General features: G+C 28.5%; 1 protein-coding gene across 3 annotated transcripts in view; it reads right to left on the reverse strand.

Moving 5' to 3' along the window:
- LOC129960492 (uncharacterized) overlaps positions 1 to 21130 on the reverse strand; it is an 86436-nt gene that overhangs the window by 46233 nt on the left and 19073 nt on the right. Inside the window, exon 3 of one of the 3 annotated variants that reach the window (XR_008783599.1) lies at positions 9808 to 10021. The exons of the other annotated variants lie outside the window; for them this stretch is intronic. The gene's annotated coding sequence lies outside the window, so the exon portion shown is untranslated. Of the gene's footprint in view, positions 1 to 9807; positions 10022 to 21130 lie in introns of those variants that run through there. 3 annotated transcript variants of the gene reach the window in all.

The raw sequence follows: 21130 nt of genomic DNA on the forward strand, positions 1-21130 counted from the left end.
CTTCCCCGAGGCCTTATTTAGCGCTTTTATGCCCATTTACCATAATATTTATAATTTAAGTACTGAAAGAATTTGTTAAAAGGATTGAATCCCCGAAGTAAATTCATTAGTGCTGAAGTTAAGTTTCATATGAAGTACCTATTAAATAAACTACGCATATTGTATTACGTCGCCGCAAATTTCTATATTAATCGCCCATTCGTCTCTATCTAATCGTTTCTATTTTCTCTATCTAATCGTCTCTATTTTCTCTCCTGAGGAAATGCTTCATTTAATATCATGCACGAATTGAAGTAGTTACTATCTTGTGTAATATAAACTATTTGCAATGTTAATGAAAATTTGTTCTAACCTCAAACGAAGACGATAGAATGCTCAGTATTTTATGGAGGTCAGTTTATTGCATTTGAATCCTTTTCAGAACAAATTCCAAAATGTGCATTGTTCCGTTCGAATATATTTTATAAATTTTGTGATCTGCATTAAGATAGAATTTCAAGATGAAAGGCCCTTTCAGGAAAGATATTTCATCTAGAGTAGATGTCAACAGACGTAGAGAAAATAAAAAGATATAATTAGTTTATTGTACATTTCCCATTCAATTTTAAATATGAACTCTTAAAAATAAATCTATCTGAAGAGCTGTTTAAGTTTTAAATGCCAAAATTATCTAAGGAAGCAATAATTTAGGCATTTAAAATTTAAGCATCTCTTGAATGTTTAATAATTTAAATTTTTAATGACTGATGGTGCCAGATACATTTTGCGCATATCTATTAATAGACTTGTAAAAATAGAAAATTTTACAATGTATTTTTCTACTTGTATAGTTTAAAAAATATAGTAAACGGTTCTAAACTTAAGTAAAAGCACTAATATAATAGCATCTTGGGACATTTTAGGAAGGTATATAATTTTTTTCTAGTCACTTTGTGTGTTCAGGCAAGATATATTTTGTTTTTCATTCTTGCTGAAAATTGTTTCAAATAATTCCTAATTTTTGAATTAAAAATTTCTTAAAGAGTATTCGTAATTTTATCATTAACGAAATAAGCATACGTTGCCCGAATTTCAATTTCTTAGAATGAATTTATTGTGATAAAACTTAGATGATTATTGTGATGAATTTATTGTTTATTAACTGAAAAGTATATGTCACAATAATTCAAGGGTTCTTTTTAAATGTTTCCTCGTTAAAGCACTTTCTAATCTTTCTCTTGCATATTATCTTTTCCTATTTATATACAAATTTGATCCGAAAGTTTTATAATTTTGCAAGATTTCCCTAATAGGCCACAAAAGTCATATTTATGAAGTGTGCTGTTTCATTACTCAGAATATTTATAATCTATATATCTATATACTTATAATAAAACTCAATGTGTTTGTGTGTTGGCCAGACCGTTTGATCGTTGGCCAGATCTACAGGCCAGACCGTTTGATCTACAGCTACCAAATTTGGTACATGTATACCTTGGAAGTCGAGAATGTGCACCTGGGGTCACTTTTTTGAATTTTTAATTAGAATTTTAATTATAAATTAAAAACTAAGTTTCCCACCAGAAAAATGTTTTCATTTCCACATCGCCAAATGAGTAAGGCTTTTTTTCCCACGCTAATGAGGCTAAGATTAAGATTCTTCGACCGATTATTTCAATGATTCTGTTTATTTTCTTAATGTTTGATCCATTTAAAATTAAACATTGCTAATTAATCGATCTTTTAGATTCATTCTGAAATACTTTTGAATTAAAATAAAACAGAATAAAGGAAATTAAAAATTTCTAATCTGCATAGCGTTACCCCAACTAGCGTAGAAAAATTCACACATTTGCGTTACCATAGCTGGCGTTGAAAATTCACGCATGCGCATTGTGTTCTGATTGCTGACAACTATTATCAAAGGATGCGGACTTGATTTAAATTATTTTTAGGTTAGTTGTATGCATTTGTAATTAAATTATATTTATGTTAGTTATAAATATATTTTTTTAATATGCTTATAGTTTTAAGCACATCGTTTTTTTAGTATTTTTTTAGCCTGTTTTAGACCGATTATTTTAAACGATTCTGTTTATTTTCTTAGTGTTTAATGCATTTAAAACTAAGCATTGTTAATTAATCAATCTGCTCTTGATGAATCTGAGAAAATTTTGTTGACAAATTCCTGATATATTACATAAATTAAGAAAGATATTCTTTAGTGCTCATAATGTTTAAACGCTCAGTGACTCTTTCTTCAGTAATCATATTTAAAAAAATGCTTTGTTTCCGTAAAAAATATTATTATATTAATTGCATATTAATCCTTTCTACTTTAATTTATAGCATAAATTCTACGGGAGCTAACAGAAAATTAGAGAGATACATATTACGTTATGACTGAAGGCCTTTATAATATTATGAGTGAATTATATGACTATAAAAAACTATTTGTTTTAAAATATTTTGATGCAGAAGCTATTAAAGTGGGAATTACATAAAATATTTAATTATTAAAATTTTAATGAACATTAAGACTGGCGAACCGGCTGGTCGCCAAAGACGGCTAGTATATAATATAACAAATTCTTGCCTTATTATAAATTCTGCTTTTTTGATGAAAATTAACGCACATTCCTGCACTGACAAAGAATAATATTGCTTGAATTTAAACAATTTTAACTTTTTAAATCTTCTTTTTCTTTTGAGTATAAGACATCTTGTTTTTCTTCTAATTTATTATTTGTTGCCTAATATGCTGTTTGAACATTTCAAATATAGAGAAATGGACGTCCATGTAAGCAGGTTCTCACTTCGCTGCTAGATACAGTTATGGTGGTGTTTTCTGGTTAAATGTCCTCCTCCCCCCGGAACCCTGATGACATACACTTCCCTCGGAAGGAATTTTATATTGACAGAGCTATAATGCAGTTTTTCCCGCAGGGAAGCAATACCCGTTTAATTGCTTGCGACGACTAGTCAATCCGTATTCTTCCTGCTGAAGTTGTCTGGGAGGGGGGGGGGGTTCTGTTTAGTTATTATCTTTTAAGTTGTTATTGTGGCTAATCGTACTTTGTCTTGGGTATTAACATTAAGGACTGAAACGGAAAATATGATAGCTTCTATTGATCAAAGAGATATTGGAGAACCTATATTGATGTAGAAATCTGATTTTGCTTTAATATTTTAGATGGATTGCTTTTTTGGAGGACTTTTGGAGGCAAGCAGTCCGTATTTATTTTTTGTTTCGAGAAAGAGACGAAAACCTTCCACAGTCAAACCATCGGGAGTGACCAATAGGTTGTTACTAATTTTTGAATAATGCGTGTCAAGAACACAGCCTTGAAACTGAATTCATAACCTTTCGAAGGATATTCCTCAACCACGCAGCGTCTTAGCCCACTTAAGCGATTAGAGAGGGTTTTTGAAATATTCAAATTTTCAAGCAAATTCAGTTGGTTTTATCCTTTATGGAGTGAGTAGCTATAAAAATTGCTATAATCAAAACTATGATTTATTATTTTATTTCCCTTTATTAAATACATCTTCATGTAGAAATATAAAAATTATTTCTGCCCTCCAAGTACAAGCGCCATTCAAATATTTTTCAGGGTTTTTTCATGTTAAGATTTTTTTTCTATCTCTCTACAGCATTTATTTGCTTAGTCGTTTTTTTTTTTTTTTTTTTTAATATTTTGCACAAATTTTTATCGAAACCTTTGAAACTTTGTAAGATCATCTAAGTAATCAATAAGCCAAATAATTACAGAAATTACTTTTATCAAAGTCATATTTTTTATTGTTTCATTGTTAAAAAAAATCCCATATTGAAATGTATCTCGAGGCTGACGTTTCTTCAATAATATAGAAATTCGCGTGAGAAAGAAGAATTTTTCCATTTGAAAGATAATGATTAAAGTAATTATTATCCAAAAACAGGTTCCGGCTATTTTAAGTACGTAATGATATTTCTAAATGTGTCCTTAAATAAAATCTTGCCATGTATTCCGATGGAAAAAAAAATCTCAAATCCTTTTAATAGAACATTCGTACAGAAATGTACAGAAATATCAATCGGACTTTAATGCATGCAGGAGATTAAAGAATCTACCTGAAGGGGAAAAATGAAAAAGGACTTCTGGAAAATCCAGTTAAACACATTTACTTTCAGTGAAGAAAATGAAGGAGTAAATGGATTATCTAAATAATCGGATATTTAAGCGAATGGAATTCATATTAATAAAATATGAATTTAAACTGAAAATTATTTGAACGTGAAATTTTATATTTGAGTCTAAGAATAACTCAGTTGTTAGCTTTAATGTAGCAAAGAATTTAGAAAAATTATAAAAAATAAGGAACACAATATATCGCTCTGATAGAAAAATAGCATAAAATAAAGAAATAAAAAATCAAGATAGAAATATCGCTTCAATACATAAATTTCGAGATATGGAAATATTGTTTTCTTAAAATTTTTATAGACGCTTTTAAAAGATTTCGTAGTTTAAAAAAAAAAATTTGTATTAAATTGCGTATTTTAATCCTAACCATGCTATTTTGATTACTCCCGTTTTAGAAATTACCGCGAACCATCATTTCTGAATGTCTTCTTACAATCATCATTAAATTAAGAATGATTGATTATACTTTATTTTTGATGAAATACGCAGTAAATAATATATCTTTATGATTAATTTCACCTTCAGCAAAGTTAAAGTTCAAAAAATGCAACTAAGATTGATTAAGTCTAGGTTGTGCTGTGTTGCAATTTTAACACATAATATAACACGAGAAAATTTTCATCAACCTTCCACGTGGGTATTTCCTTGAAAGAAAAAAAAGAAAGAAATGCACTGATCTTGGCCTTCTTTCTTTTTACAGATACCATATCAGTCTCAAATTTCAGCAAATGATATTTCAGAGTACAATTTCATCGGTCTCGCAATAAAATGAAACCCTTAAAGCAATGCACTAATATTGACTTTCACTCTTCTCGAGCGTCCAAGTTAGTCCTTTCCTCAACACACATTTTGTATGAACAAAATATGTATATTATTTTAAGAACTTCAAAAAAAATTCTGAAAGAAGAGTTTTTAATTAGGATTTTATATTTTGAAGCTCAGCCTTGTTAATCATTTGGCAGAATGCATCTACAAATGCGGGATTACAATGGGAACGAAAAAGAATTTGCATTCATTTAGAAAATAAATATTCTAGTAAGATTTTAGTAAAATAGATTTGAAGTTGAAAATATATTTCTTAATTCACCACAGAATCTAAGCATAAATGAAACTTCCCTATTTAAAAGAAGTATCAATATCCCCTTCGTTTTCATTTTTGTTCAGTCCTTACATTCAATTTTTACAAACTGAAAAAAATTATTTTTCCTAAAACATTGTTTGACAGACATCAAAATGACTTTGAAGATTACAAAATTATTTTCCCTTGTAATTTTTGCAAGATATAGATGAGAAGAATATTGAAATAGTATAGAAATATCATCTTCCAAAACAGGGAATCTTTTCCATGTATTTTCAATAATAATTTAGTTGTTGTGACAAATTATATTTTTAATTTCAGAAACTCTAACTAGAAACATTAATATCAAATTAGCGTCAAATGATATCGATGGACACTGATCTAAAAATATCTATACTTTCAATAATGTATCATTGTTCAAATATATTTATATATTTCACTTATAAGATTTATCCAAAAGTTTGATTTGTATGACTGAAGAAAAACATTGCTTATTTTTCCAGCAATGAAAGTTTTCTTTCGGCTTTATGAAAACCATATAAAAATTTGAATAAAAAAAATCAATCAACTGATTTTTTAATCAAAAGTTTTTGATAAACATCTGTTAATATTTCCATAACATGATTATTTAAGGAGAGAATCCTCGCAGGGCCCACATAAAAGATGTTTATCTCATACATTTTTAAATTACGGGTTAATCAATCTAAAATAAAAATATGGTTCATTTTGTCAGACCTCATATGAAGCAATTTTTTCATTTTCTATAGCACGAAATTCTATCTTTTACTTGCATATGTTGCGATTCAAAGGATGAAGAAAGAAAAATTATCTATGGGATGATTAAAAAAGTGAGGGGAAAAACAGGAAGAAAAATTATGATGGTTATCTAGCATCTGCACTTCCGGTAAAAAAAAGGATCATATTTTTAAATTTTAAAACTTAATCTACACATTTTCTTATCCCACCAATGAGATAATGACTTGAGGCATGTCATGTTGAGAAACACGAAACGAAGGAAGAAGTATGGGTTTTATCCTCTGGTTCTTTTCTCAATTAGAGTTATTCAAAAGCAGATAGACTGATATAAGTTTCAGCAATGAATTGCTCATTATAGTGGAACTAATTGTTACTAACTGTTTCGTCCAAGCGAAACTCAAATGTGATGCATTATCCGCCGAAAGTCCTCTAGAAAGTTAATCTACAGTCGATTATAGGATCAACGTCAGGCTTATGTCTCAAATGCTCCAAGTTATTTTTATTCAGAAGAGCACTTCCCCCTATATACTGAGTCTTTGACTAACGGATTTTTTTTTAGTCTGGATGTAATAGAGAAACTCTCTTTCAGCCGAGTCATGGAAAACTGAATGACTGAAAAGACATATACATAATATAGTCTCTAAGAATCAAAATGAATTATTTTACGAGCATCCCATATAGGGAACCCTCACAAAGGGGTCGCGTAATCGATGATGAGGTTGTTAACCACCCATGACAACATTATTCGAACACCAGGATAACAGAGAAGTCACCAGCTTCTCATCCATGTCCTCGATATTTAGATACATTAAAGCAAGTGGTACTAAAATTCCTCCCGTTAGTAAATATTGACAAAATATAGAAACCAATCCAACAATATTTCGAATCGGCAAAACTGAAAATCCCATTTGCTGATGAAATTCCTAAATCGCTTCCAGTTACCAAATGAAGCATTTTTCAATTGCTAAAAATTTGTACATCCTTTCCAAATATTACACATCATGAATGAGAATTCGATCTGCTCGAAAGTATGTTAGGCTCGATAATCATATTCATAGCTCTATTACCATCCATTCTGGCCGGATATTTATTTGCAAGAGGGTGGATGTTCGAAATATATTCTGCGTACTCCACGATTATGTCCCAATCCATTTAAATTTCCAGCGGTAATTTCGTAAAGAGAGCACAGCGTAACTTAAAATCTATTTCTCAACTTCACTAGGTGGGCAACAAGTCCCAGATAATCAATAAAAGGATCCTACCATTCACTTCGTTTTGGCTCTTCCTCTCTCTTTCTCCTTTTGCATCGAGAACTGCGTTTCGCATTATTCTCAAGCAACCTTTTTGAATTGATTTGTCTTCGGAGTTTTTTTCTTCTGCCGAATTTGTTTCAAGTTGCTTCCGCGACAGCAGACATAACGTAAAATTATTTTCCGGGATTCTGGCAAAAAGGAATTCCGGAGGAAAAAAAAAAGGAAGTGTGGCAAGTAACTTTTGAAACCGTGAAAACCCTTTTTTTTTAAGGTTTTATTATTGAGAACTGATGTGATGAGATTTTATTGGAGGCATCCTCTTCGGATATTGCAACTCAACTCGTATTTCATGAACTCGTCTGTTGCTATGATAGGTATTTCATTAAATATCCTTAAGAAAGACATTTCCATTAATAAATATTTTGAATGTTCTATTTTTTTAGCAAAAAGCATGAACGTTATTTGAACATTACAGAAAATTGAATATGTAAGTTGCTTAGAAACTATATATATATATTGTTTTACATCTTAAAAGAAGAGAGCCCTATTTTAATTTTTTTATAATAATTTGTTTTATTGTATGCTTTTCTAATGAAATAAAAATAACCAAAATGTTATGAAAAAAAGCATGCAAGTTATTTTCACAATGATTCAGCATAGCTTCAAGATATAATTATTAAAACTCAAGTGGAGAAATATTTCATCTAAGTCATGGTATCAGTTACAAGACTGCATCTCAAAGAATCATTAAAATTGTATGCTGCATTTACTTGGCGTCAAATAAAGATTTTACAGTTTGGATAATTTATTGATTATTGATTCTATGATATTATTTTTGCTCTGTTCAATTTTTCTTTTTCAATAGCTCTCCATAAACAAGATGAAGAATGTAAAATAAAATAAAAATTATTCATGCGTCTTTAGATATTCGAAATCTATCATTAAAGTGTAACGAAAAAAATGAAATTTCAGTTATCTTATTGATGACTTATGTATTTATTACTAATATACCATGTTTTCAATTAAATAATATAATCAAATGCTTTTTCATTTGAACTATTACATTTCTAACACCAAAGTTCAGATGATTTTTTTAACTTCTGAAACTTTAATTGTATTTAAAATATTAGTAAATTTTATAAAGTTTCTAATCTCTTTATGTGTGAATTTCAAGAAACATGTGAAATGAATAAGATAATGTGCAGACATGTTTTATGAATTTAATTGCTTTAAAAATGTTAAGCGTTTAAAATACTCTGCATTACCTCTAATCCAGAGCACTTTAACATCCTTAGTAAATAATTGGGATTAGATAAATCTAAAGATAGAATAACATTATTTTTATGTTTTCTACTTAATATAACTGAATAATAACAGATATGAATCGAAATGAACAGTAAAACCCTAGGATGTGGAAATAACATTATATTTACATGAGTCATTATTTGTAGCTATATTTCAGCATTTGTTCATATTATCAAAAATTATAATGGTCTGATGACTTTTAGTATAATTTTGATAAAAAAATATTAAATAATAATTTTTTAATAATATCCTGCCTTATCTATCGTGTTCTCACTAACTTAGAAAAATTATTTGGAAAGGAAATTTAATATTGATTGTTTCAAATAATGATTTGAAAATAGTAATGGATTGAGAAAACGTATTTATTTTTAAAGGTGCATCTCTAGTTTCTCACAAACACAAAATTGATTGAGAAAAGTTCGTGAAAGGGGTATGGTTAGAATTATTGCAGACAGAAAATGAGGTAGTTAAAATAAGCAAAGTTTTGTTCACTGAAAGATAAAAAAGATATTGCTCATGAAAGAAAAAACTCATTTTTTTTTCTCTTTTTCTTTGAATATTTTCTGATACTGAACTTTTTTTTTCTGAAGAAGATGTTATATTAATTCATTTAAGGAAAACAGAATGTTGGGATTTGATTTTATTCGATGAACTAAGCAATAAGAGTTTAGAGTTAAGTATACAATTCCCAAAAATGCTACTGCAAAGTAATGCCCTGTCTTTTTGAAAATTCAAACTTACTTATTTTGTTAGCATTAATGGTAACAGGAAAATTACTTAAACATCACCGTAACCTTTTCTTATTTTTTCTTCTTATTATTATTTATATTATTCTTTTTATTTATTATGTTTATTATTACTACTCTTGTTTAACTACATATTTTCAAGAATTGCATCAGTATTATAATTCGTTTCTTCGACACTTATATTATTAATTTCATTCTGTTCTATTTATTTTTTTTAGCTTATTCACGTGCATAACAATCAATACTTAAACACACAGAAAAAGTTCAATACCATCTTTTATCTATTTACAGCTTAAAAATCAGATGAACTCCAATAAATCCGGGTTCTCAAGCAGAAATTTTCTAAACAAAGTATGATAGCTCAGAAGAAAATTGGGGTCAAAGAAAAATACCTGTCATCAATCAATGTTTATTCAAATACAACCTCAAGCATTTCTTCTAATTAAAAAATACTCCTATTTTATTTATTTGCTTATTTTTTGATGCGATTGGTATGATGGAAGTGAACGTAGTAAGCGAACAGATAAATATAAGTAAACATTGTTTAACAAATCAATGGGGTCCAACTGTGTGTTCTGCAAGTTTTCTTGTGTAAAGAGGGGAAGGTCCTTGCTTGAAGCGGATCACCCCGACGAAGCTCTGCCCTAAATTGAATTTAGTCTGAGCCCTCGGGCTAGTTGTGGGTAGTAGTGGTGCGAAGGAAAATGGATTTGGTTCCTAAAATTGGATCAATGGTAGCACATCAGGACTTCAGAGGTGGCTTCAACTTCCAGTTATGTACCAAATATTCAATTCAAACAAGCAGTCAAGAAATGTATTTAGTCTTAAATTATATTTCAGTATAATTGACCCTAAATTAATGAGTAAATGTTGGTTTAGAATCAGATGGGCAGCCTTCTTCTTCAAAAAAGAAGCTGCTTATACTTGAAGTTGGTTGGATTGGCTTGCGTTTTATGGTGTGAAGTCTATTTTTGGATAATAACGTTTATAATAAAAATAAAGATCATGAAATGCATTATGGATAGAGATTAAATGCTCTTTATTCGAAGAGCATTAATAGAAAACTATAAAAAAATGGAAAATGATGGGAAACAATTTTTGAAATCAATTAAAGTAGCACAAATGAAATTCATTGAAAAATAGTTATAAATATTTTGACGATTTAAAAAAGTGGTGAATCTAATTAAAAATTGCATTGTGATGAAAAAATTATTTTGGTGAGAAACATCTCTAAACATGGTTTTTAAAGATAATGGACAACCGCCGTATCGGCTGGTAAATTGACAGCAACTTGTTTCAATTAAGCGTACTAATGTATTTTGTATTAAAAAAATCAATTTAAATACCTATTAAAATATAAGATCATAAATTTTGCTCGTTTTATCAGGAGAAAAACATTTTAGTCATAACAGCAAATTTTTAAATTAGAGAACAATACTTTGAAAGTAATAATAAATATTAAAATTAGAGAAAAATATTTTAATAGTAATTTTAAATGTTTAAACTAGAGAAAAAATGACAATTATAAATATTTTAACTGGAGAGAAATAATTTATTCATAAAAGTAATCCGCACAAAATGCCTGCTTTAATAAAATAGTGCAAGAAATTTGTGCTCACCGTATTGTATCATTTCAAAATGCAGAGATAAAATCATAAGAATTAAGCAAACGAAATTTATCATGTCTATGATATTAAATACAAGAATGTCAAAGATACAATGCAGCTAAATAAAATATATGAGCAAATATATGAGCAAAATTCTATGCCCAAAATGGAATACTAGCATACATTTGTGCACGCTGTTTTCGGTGTGGATACCTGCTAAACCTTCGTGAATATTTATTTCCATTTTCGCAGACAAGCACAAATCCATGCCACATTCTTCACTTCTGTTTGAGGGATTTGAAAATCGATACTCTTTCAAGAACATTATCCGTTTAAGGTGAACTTAAATAAAAGCATGTCGGCACTTTTAAGGATAAACTTTTTTTTAATGCATTGAGCTTGCGAATTGTATTTTGCTCATATTGATGTTTGAAAGAGGGCCGAAGACTTAGCGAGCAAAAGTAGGATCTTATTGAAGTTTTTGAATGTATAGAATATTTGAAAAAGGCTTCGAATGAGTACAGAAAGAAGCACTGAAAACGAGCGACCTTTTTTAGAGACCATTTTTCATGAAGTGAAAGAAAGCGCTGAAAAATGCATTTATCAAGAGGAATTTTTGGACATTTCTACTTTTGTTTGATATTGCGTAACAGAAGTCGGCAACTTTTTAATAAAGGACTAGATGAAATGAAATTTCATTTCTAATCCTTTAACCATATAATTAATACAGGAGAGTAAATGACTTCGGACTCTTGTGGCCAAAATTGACTTAATTTCGCCATGTTTTTGAAATTATTTTATCCTAGTCATTTTTTTGCATGCCAAATTGATGCAACATCATGACCTTGTTAAAATTCGCTATGCATCATCATAACAGAATATTTTTTTGGCAGATGAGGATAGTTTTGGGAGCCATCAACAGCGACATTTGTAGGAAATGAAAGTAGATATCATTGATTTGGTTTTAAATCGCATAAAAGAGATTTTATAAATAAGTAAAAAATACATTAGTAAATAAAAATGACAATGAAAGGCTGCTATTCTTTTAATAAGACATAGATACTTTTGCCAATTTAAATTGATCTCTTTCCACCAAATGGGAATAAACCCTTCTTATTAAGCCGAAACTTTTTGTTTTCGTAGTTAAATTTTTCTGTATTTTGAATATAAATAATTTATTTTGTTATTCAAGTTCTTTTGAGAGATTTTTTTTCTTCGAGTTAAATAATTCAATTTTTATGAATATAGCTTTTCAAATAATATTATTAAAACTTTAAAATCCATCGGACTTTACTCTGTTCACCACCGGATTACTTATATGAACTCTTGGATTACACATATTTATTTCCAAAATTTTATCGAATTTCAAAACAGCTATTTTTTACTCGAATAATGACATTTCTGCGCATCTAATATTTGTTTCTGAGTGAAAATCTTCAATATTTAATTTTTTTCATATAGATTTTGTTTTTTGTTTAAATATGCAGTAAATTTATTTATACAGCCAATGATATTAGGTAAAATTATAGTGAACTTTCTTATATCAATCACCTTCACACCAGAATGAAAATTAAAGCTTGTTGGACATTATTACTAATAAACATGTAATTTATATACAACAAGCAGAAAGTTCAAGATTGCCAGAAGTTCATTTTCGAATATTTAAACCCGTCATTAAAATCTAGCCTTCATTAACATTAAACTAAAAGCATAAAGAGCAGAAATTCGACGTCAAAAGCGGGAAACCAATAATTAATAGTGTATTAAATTAACGCGGGACAAGAACTGTCATCATTTTTCGCCGCCAAGAAGATACTTTTTAAACGCAGATCATTTGAATGGCATATATAATTACGACAGGCGAAAGCATTTCAATTTCTTGATTGATTTAAATACTGAAATCAAGGAATTCGTATGAGTCACCATAGAAAAACTATATGGTTGTGAAATTCATTAAAGTCTAACATTAAATAATAAATATTTTTTTTAAAAAAATTCATTGAATTTCACCTTTATATCATCAGTTCTGCCTTGAAAGTCATCAATTCAAGAAATGAATGGGAGAGCAATTTTATTCCGTATATTGCAACTATGCCAATTTTTTTTATTCCATTTTGAAAAAATGTAGCGAAAAGTTAAAAATAATATTAGAACATTTTTTTGCTTTAGGATAAGAACCTAAATATTCTTTAAAAAAATGAAGCATTGAAGTCCTGGAATATTTGAAAAATTTAGAAAGTATCTACACTTTAAAGTTACTTGAAGCATTTCAACAAAACAAAAAAATTGTATTTTGTTTGTTTAAGTGGGAAGCAAACAAAATACAATTTTATGTTGTTCACAACAAATTTTGATAGCTTATAAAAAAATTTTTGAGAAATTTTTATAGTTTATTTAAAATGAAATCATAATCAATATTTGGTTGAAGGTTTTAAAAATGCAATGATTACTATATGCCATGTGTATTTGTTAATACATTGAGCTCATACGAAGGTGGGAAGTGAAATTTTATTAATTTTTATCTTTTAAAAGAAGTGTAATGATATTTTAAGAAGACATTCTTATTTTCGTTAAATTATCTAATCTTTTTATGAGCTTTTATAATAAAAATTAAAAATTATAAATCATTCCGAATAAAACCATCATATATTGTTATACTATCATAATTATTGAACTTTGAGCAGAATTGATTTACCGCAATCTGACAGTATTAATACTACGCCATATATAAATATATAATTTTAAATTTAATTAATCATCCAAAAATTTCGTACTCATTTTAGCTTATCATCTAAAAAGCAAACAAACAACAACAAAAAAAACCCCATACAAACGAAAAAAACCCGAAAGGACAAAAGAAAATATTCTTTTTTATTTTAAAATTTTATTGTCTTTTCGTCTATTGTCTATTTGACAAAATAAAATTTGTAATTTCATTTTGGTACAATTGTACCAAAATAATATAGGGGATTTTTGTATAACTTCTCTCAGAATAATGTAGAATGTCGAGATTTTAGAATGAAGAGAAACAGTATTAAGAAATAGAATTAAGAAAGTTTATTATACCCCTTTTAAATCTGCAATCTGTTTGACCTTCAGTGGCTGCTAAAAGATAAATGTTCTTTCATTACCGCTTCATACTAAGAAAGAATGCATCATATCTGTCAAAGGCCAGCATTTCTTGCATAATAGAGAAAGTCAGTGGACGATTTTTCTGCGTTTTATATGGCATTTTTTAAAGCTTCCCTAAGATAGCCAAGTCCGTGGATTATTAATAAAGCATCCCTAGTGTACGTTTGTTTTTAAATGAAATGAAAGTAAAAGGGGATTTGAGAGACTCTCAAAGAGTGCATAAAGCAGTCTTTAGGAATACTACTTAGGAGCGGAATTGTTGTTAAACTAAGTTTTCTATTTCATGAGAATTTCTCGCAGATCATCTTCGATAAATAAATGTACAGCAAGAAAAAAAGTAGAAAAATTAGAAAGACTAATTGTACAGTTATTAGATACATGAACATTTGTGTGAAGATACGTAGTTAATACTTACAACATATAATAGGTATTTTAACACATGCACTAATTCATCGCAAGTAAATCAATGATTAGTAATAAACTGTTATGTTTTTGTAAATAAAGATCAAAGTGCAAGAAATAGTACAGTTTAATTTATTCAAAGTGAAATATGCAATTTTTAAGGAGAGAAACAAGACCAGAAAAAACAGCGAAAATTATGTTCACCGATCAATTAATATATGTCAGGAAAAAGAACTCCGGTATGTTGCAGAAAGCGTTAAAATGCGAAGTGCTAAGACATAACTGGTAAAAATAATCAGTCTCTTGTGAACCATAAACATGCCGAGTTTCGTAATCGATCATTTAAAAAAATGTCCTTGTCATTAGTGTTATCTGCAAAACAGGAATATTTTTCAAAAATTTAAAACTATCGATAGGACTTCTACGTCAAACATGAATTACTAATGATGCTCAGATCTTTGAGAACTTTCTTTAAAAGCGTATTTCAAGAAAGGGAACTTTCAAAGGTTAAATTCCTTTAAATTAAATCTTTATTTCGTTAACTATGGTCTCATCATTCCATCATCTTAGATTGTCATTTAACATAAGTCACTACATTTTTTGATCAACTAAAAAAAGGATACAAGTAGACTTTTCTTCCATTATTTTTCCCTAAACAATAACAATGAAAAAAATGAAAATAAGTAAAATTAAAAGCTTAGTATGTAAAAGCTGCATTTAACAATATTACCGTTAGTTTTAGCATTTCGTTATAAATGTTTAGGTTGAAGACAAATTTTTACACGATACCCATATGTTATTGTAAAAAGAGGAAATTAGGTAATGTATAGAATATCTAGGTTATCTGTTGCAGAATGGGCTTATTTGTTAGTCCTCTAAGCGCTGGTTTTCCATCGAAAGCAGATAAAACCCATTGTCCCTTCGGATGCAATAATGCCGCTGATACGCGCACATAATTTCTACATTTTCACTTTTAAATTTGCAATTAAGTGAAAGCGTTTAGTAATTTAAAATACGACAATGACTTAGAAACGCTTCAATACCCAAAATGCACCTTATATTACTACAGAAATTAAAATAACAATGTATGTTCCAAACAGGATATGTCATCTAATTAAGTAAATTCTTAGATCAAGGAGTTAATATATATATATATATATATTCTTAAATTTCAAGGATAAAATATCATTAAAATTTCAGAAATTTAATGAAAGACAAAAATTATTATTTTTATTCGCTCTTTTTTTAACTGCAAATAATTCAAATGATGCACTTAACATTTTTTAATTTTTTTTCTCTTAAAGATTAAAATAATTCGACGTTAAGAGGGATAAAATGCAGAAAATTGTTTAATCTCTTATATTACCTGCTAAGTACCCTGAAAATGAAAATAAGATCTTTGCTCGAAAAACAAAAATGCTGTTAGACGCTTAAATTAATATTCAGACAAACACCAAGCAGTAATACAACATACCACTAATTGTACTAACACCCTAATCGGCTTTAAAATAATTCCACTTTTCTTATTTTCGGGTTTTCGTTGACAAGGTTCGCATAAAGCGAGGCGCAATTTTATTTGGCACTAGATTATGTTTGCATAAATAGCTTTTTTAATGGTTTAATTATTTTATCTCTGGCACGTGCCCAACTGACAAATGAGAAAGGGGAGAAAGGAGGAAAGAAAAATTAGAAAATCAAATTTCTGCTCTTTAATGTATCAAATTACGAGGTATTGATAATTACCAAGGTAAAGAGTCAAAACCTACAAAAATAGTAAATTAATAGTTTTTGAGTTTTAGGGCAACATATATATCGAATATGAATAAAAATATCGCTCAAAGATATATTACTGGTATAATTTCGCTTTTCACAAATTTCACTGATAAATGAACCCGACGAGAAGTTTTCCGCTAAAAATTAAAAAGTAACAAATATGATTTTAAGCAACAAATAAAAAAACAAATAAAAGTAACAAATAGTATTTTCAAAATTTGTAAGTGTAAACTCCTATTTATAATGTTGCAGCTTACACTTGCAACTAACAACAAAAACCCGATGTAAAAGTATAGGCTCAAAAGAAATAAGTTTTCCGCTTACAGAGGGCCCTAGAATGAATCTAGAATTTATTTAAATGGGACAAAAATGAAACTAAGCTAATTCAAATGATTCACATTTATTAAATAAGAAATTTAGTACCAAAATTCACCAATAGATAACGCTATGACAGAAATGGTATTTATCTGCATATATTGGAAACGTGAAAAATTAATTATTTTCCTGTGCATGTCTATTAGCGTTATTCTTTGGACAAAAAGGCGGCTTCTGCACGAGAATTAGCTACTTCTCTTCACATTATTCTTATTTTTCAAGGAAAAGAGCTACTGGTTAAAAGTACTACTGATTTTTGTAATCCCACAACTTTTAAATAATGAATGCCTTTAGAACATCATTTTCATGCAGGATGACGTGTCTCTTAACATTGATCGTCGTTTAAAGTAAATTCTAACACGGAATTTTACAAATTCACAAGTGTTCAGCCGTCATTTTCCAATAGCATGGCATCCTATTTCGCTGGATAATCACTCCCTAGGACTTTTGGTTGTGAGATTCCTGAAGTACAATTTTCTGCGATCATAGCACATTTTTGAACATGAAGAGGGTGTATTAAGCTGTTTTAATGCCTTTTTAATATTATTTAACCTACATAAAGTATATTAATTTTTTATTTTTATAACAGCGCCATCTATTGGTGGATTTTATACTAGTTTTTTAATTAATAAATGTAGAGCGCATTATTCGAATTTTCTGTAATTTTATTTCATTTGGACCAATTCAAGGCATTCTAGAGCATTATGAAGTGGGAAGTTTATTTCTTGTTAATACTGTACATGGATTCAGAAGAAATTGGAAGCTGTAACATAACTCTGCTACTACTAAACCTGAAAGAATTCACAACAACAAATTATAATAACTTTAATAAGCACTTCCTAAAAGTAACCTCTTCCCGCAAAAATCGGCCACTTTTCTTTTATAATTATATTTACAAACTTTTAAAATTATCTCTTTTCATTTGTATGATATAACAGTAATAATTCCTTTCTAAAGATCTGAATAACTTATCTATAGTTTTATATAAGGCTCTTACATTATTAATAACATTCATAACCTTAAATTCTTAATTACCGACTATTATGTTTCCATTTAAATTATTCCTTTAACCATTAGATGTTGTTTAAAAAATTTTTTGGTTTATTTATAAAATATATGGTTTATAAACTAGTAATAAAAATTCATACAAAAACATATTTCAAATATATGGGATATTTTACGAACAAATTGTTTTAAAGCAAAACAAAATATTGAACTCACTTGCATTGCCGAAATAATTTGATTTTACCGAAGTATATAGTTTTTATTATTAAGTTTACCTTTCAAAATATTATAAACAATATAAGCGCAATGTACGTAAAACCTCTCATATCGGCACATTATTTATTTCAATGTATTAATGCTCATTTTTGAACTTTAAACAAATAAAAAAAGATGCTGCCTAATTTTGTTTATTATTAATTGAAAATAACATCACAAAAGTAGGTTTATGATTCTGATAAAATCAGTTTGAAAGGAGATTCAGCAACAGTTTAAAAAAAAAATGAAACAACAACAACAATAATAATAATAATATTCTCAACTTAGCGGCTTGTCATGGTCTCAGTTTCGCTCGCTCTTCCTTTCCAACTTTTTAATTGATTGGAATCAGCGATCACTAAATCTTTCCGTAATAAACAGGGAGACGGTTTTCTCATAAAGTGGAGACAGGATTCTCAAATCCTCGAGTGACCTTGTCAGAGTGATCTGTAGAACTAATCGATTTGCATAAAATTTGCCTTAAGTCACAACATCTATTTAAAGGCAGAAAAGAAGATATTTCTTTTCATCATAAAATTGTATCAATCAGCTAGTACTTTTGACTTTTTTTTCCTTGAAAAATGACCATCTCGTGTTCGAAGAAAAAGTATATTTAGATTGATAAATTGCTTTGTAATACCTCAATTTAGAGGTAAAAGTCAAGATGCTGCCAAAATAATTTTAAACTCAAAATTATAAAGTATACTCATTATGCATCATATTATTTTATGTAGAATTATGGCTTTGTTATAATTTTATTCGTATTCACGTTAAAAGCATTAATTAGATATTTGTAGATATTAAGGTGAAAATACAAGGAAGAAATGAACTGAATTAAATTATAAAGCTGTATTTATCTAGGTAGCAAGAGTTTACATCACACACACAAAGAGACACAGCATAAAATCAAGAAAAACACCTATCGTTCATCCGGGTTCTCACACCGGGGGGAGTTGATATGTACAAAAGAGAGGTTGCCAGGGGCTGCCCGTTTTTCGCCTTTGGCAAAGTGTACTAGATCACCTTGGAGTAAGTACTAAACAATTTGTACGCTGAATTGTATTCTTTTAGTCTCACATTTTGAGCATATAAATGTTTCAAATCCAAATGTCTTAATTTTAACAGACTTTGTATTGCATCCAAAATTGGTATTTAAATATAGCTAAACTTATATAAATTTATTTTTAGTGTAAAATAACGGTATACTTTTACAAATCCCTCATTTTCGAATCTCACATTTTTTTTCCTCTTGAATTTTTGCACTGATCTTGATATATCAACTTTTTTCTTACAGAGAAGATTTAATTTCTTTAAATATTCTAAAGATTATATATTTTTTTGTTTAATAAAATAAGAATTAAAAGATAAACCACCAAGAAAATCTCTGTTACATAGCTAAGAGTTTGTTTGGAGAGAAATTATTGCCGCAAACTACAAAAAAGAATGAATTGTTTGTCCCTTTGTGAATTTAAAAAATTAGTAAGGATTTTGATAATATTTTCTATAGAACAATGGAAAAATTCAAATTGCTAGCTCATATTCAAAGAAGCGCTAAATCTTTCTTATGATTGTTGAACATCATTTATTATAGACTTATATTTAATTTCACTTGTTTCATGTTTATGATTATGCAATAAAGTGTTTGAATTTTCACTGATTTCAAGTGTTTTAAATCTTATTTACTTGTAGTGTTTTGTACAAAAACACTATCTTGCTATATCAGAACTTAATTATTCGTTGACCCATTATTTTTGTTAATGTTTGAGCCTGGTGCTGAGTTGGATTGAAAAAATTGAGAGTCTGAAGGAAAAATTCCTTATAGCATATATATTATATGCTATATGTAAAGTATACATACTATAAGTGTAATATACTATACTTATTGCATATATGTTTTTCTTGAGGGAAAAATTTCTTGTACTATATGAAGATAATATAAAAAATTAAAAAGTAAATCACAAAAAAATTCTACTTTTTAGGACATTAATAAGAACGTTTTTAAAAAACTGATTTAACAAATTTATTTACAGTACTTCATAAAATACTTATTTCAAACTTATTCCAAATTCGACATATACCTAAAATCTATCTTTTATGCAAATAGCGTTTCTATATATATACAGACATGTCTCAGATATTTTTATGTTATAGTTTCTAGCTGTCCCTCATCAATCTATGGGCAAGTATATAGGCATTCTATTTCTCATTTCTTAACCATCATTTAGTAGAATTATATTTCATGTATATTTTACTCTTTTTATAAAGTATTGGTTTACTCCAAATCAGCTAATAACAATAAACATTGAGTTCATTCAATAGTAGCGCGTTGCACTTCCTAAAAAAAGTTGACAGCTGGTTTAAAAGGAAGGCAGCTAGTGAGGTATCAGCTGCTCTGTTACACACACCAAATTTGATTCTACAAGGAAAACGTATTGTAAGCAGTAGCTATTCCTATAACACTCCAATCGGAAACGAATTTATTTTATACAATGGAAAGTTTGTAGATTTATAATGATAATTATTTTTGCTTAGATTTTCCCTCTTTTTTTTATAACAGCTGCAAACATTTTCATTTGCAAAAAAAGCTAAAAAGAAAAAAAGAAAATATTGCATTTTTTCCTTTGCTGATGTGCATTTTCATGTTACACTCTACTCAGGTTTTTCTTCTCAAACAGAAATGGAAAATTCATTAAGTGATATGAAAGTAGGAAAGTTACGATAGTTGGCTGACAACATGCTTGCATATTGTGAGACTAGCACCATAAACTCAATTTTTTTGTCAACAATGTTTTAGTATTGACTGTCTCTGCCAAAAATGAATAGACGAAAAAAATAAATAAAAATTAGACGAGGAAACTGTTATGTCTTGAAATATAATCAGTTCATAACTGTCATCCTCTTACTTTACTTAACGAAACATGTCTAGAATACAGTTTTGTAAAATAATACCAAATTTATTTCAAATTATAAAAATAAAATATTTTAAAGGAAGCTTTATTAGTGGACCCACAATCGGTTAATACTTTTGACGAAATTTTGAAATACATCGCAAAAAAAGAAAGATAAAATTAAAAAAAAAACATTTAGGAGTTTGTTTTCTAATTATAACACATTCTGCCTCATTTCCTTATATCATAGTTTTATGCATTTTTCGCTTTTAAGATTATTCTTTAGACTACTAGATTTCCTATAAATTTGATTTTTATGTTTTCAGTGCAATAATAAAAGTGTGTTTTTACAGTTTATTAATGGTTATTTTTTACATTTTAGACTTTAA

The sequence above is a fragment of the Argiope bruennichi genome, chromosome X2 (genome assembly GCF_947563725.1).
Source record: "Argiope bruennichi chromosome X2, qqArgBrue1.1, whole genome shotgun sequence".
Lineage (NCBI taxonomy): Eukaryota > Metazoa > Arthropoda > Arachnida > Araneae > Araneidae > Argiope > Argiope bruennichi.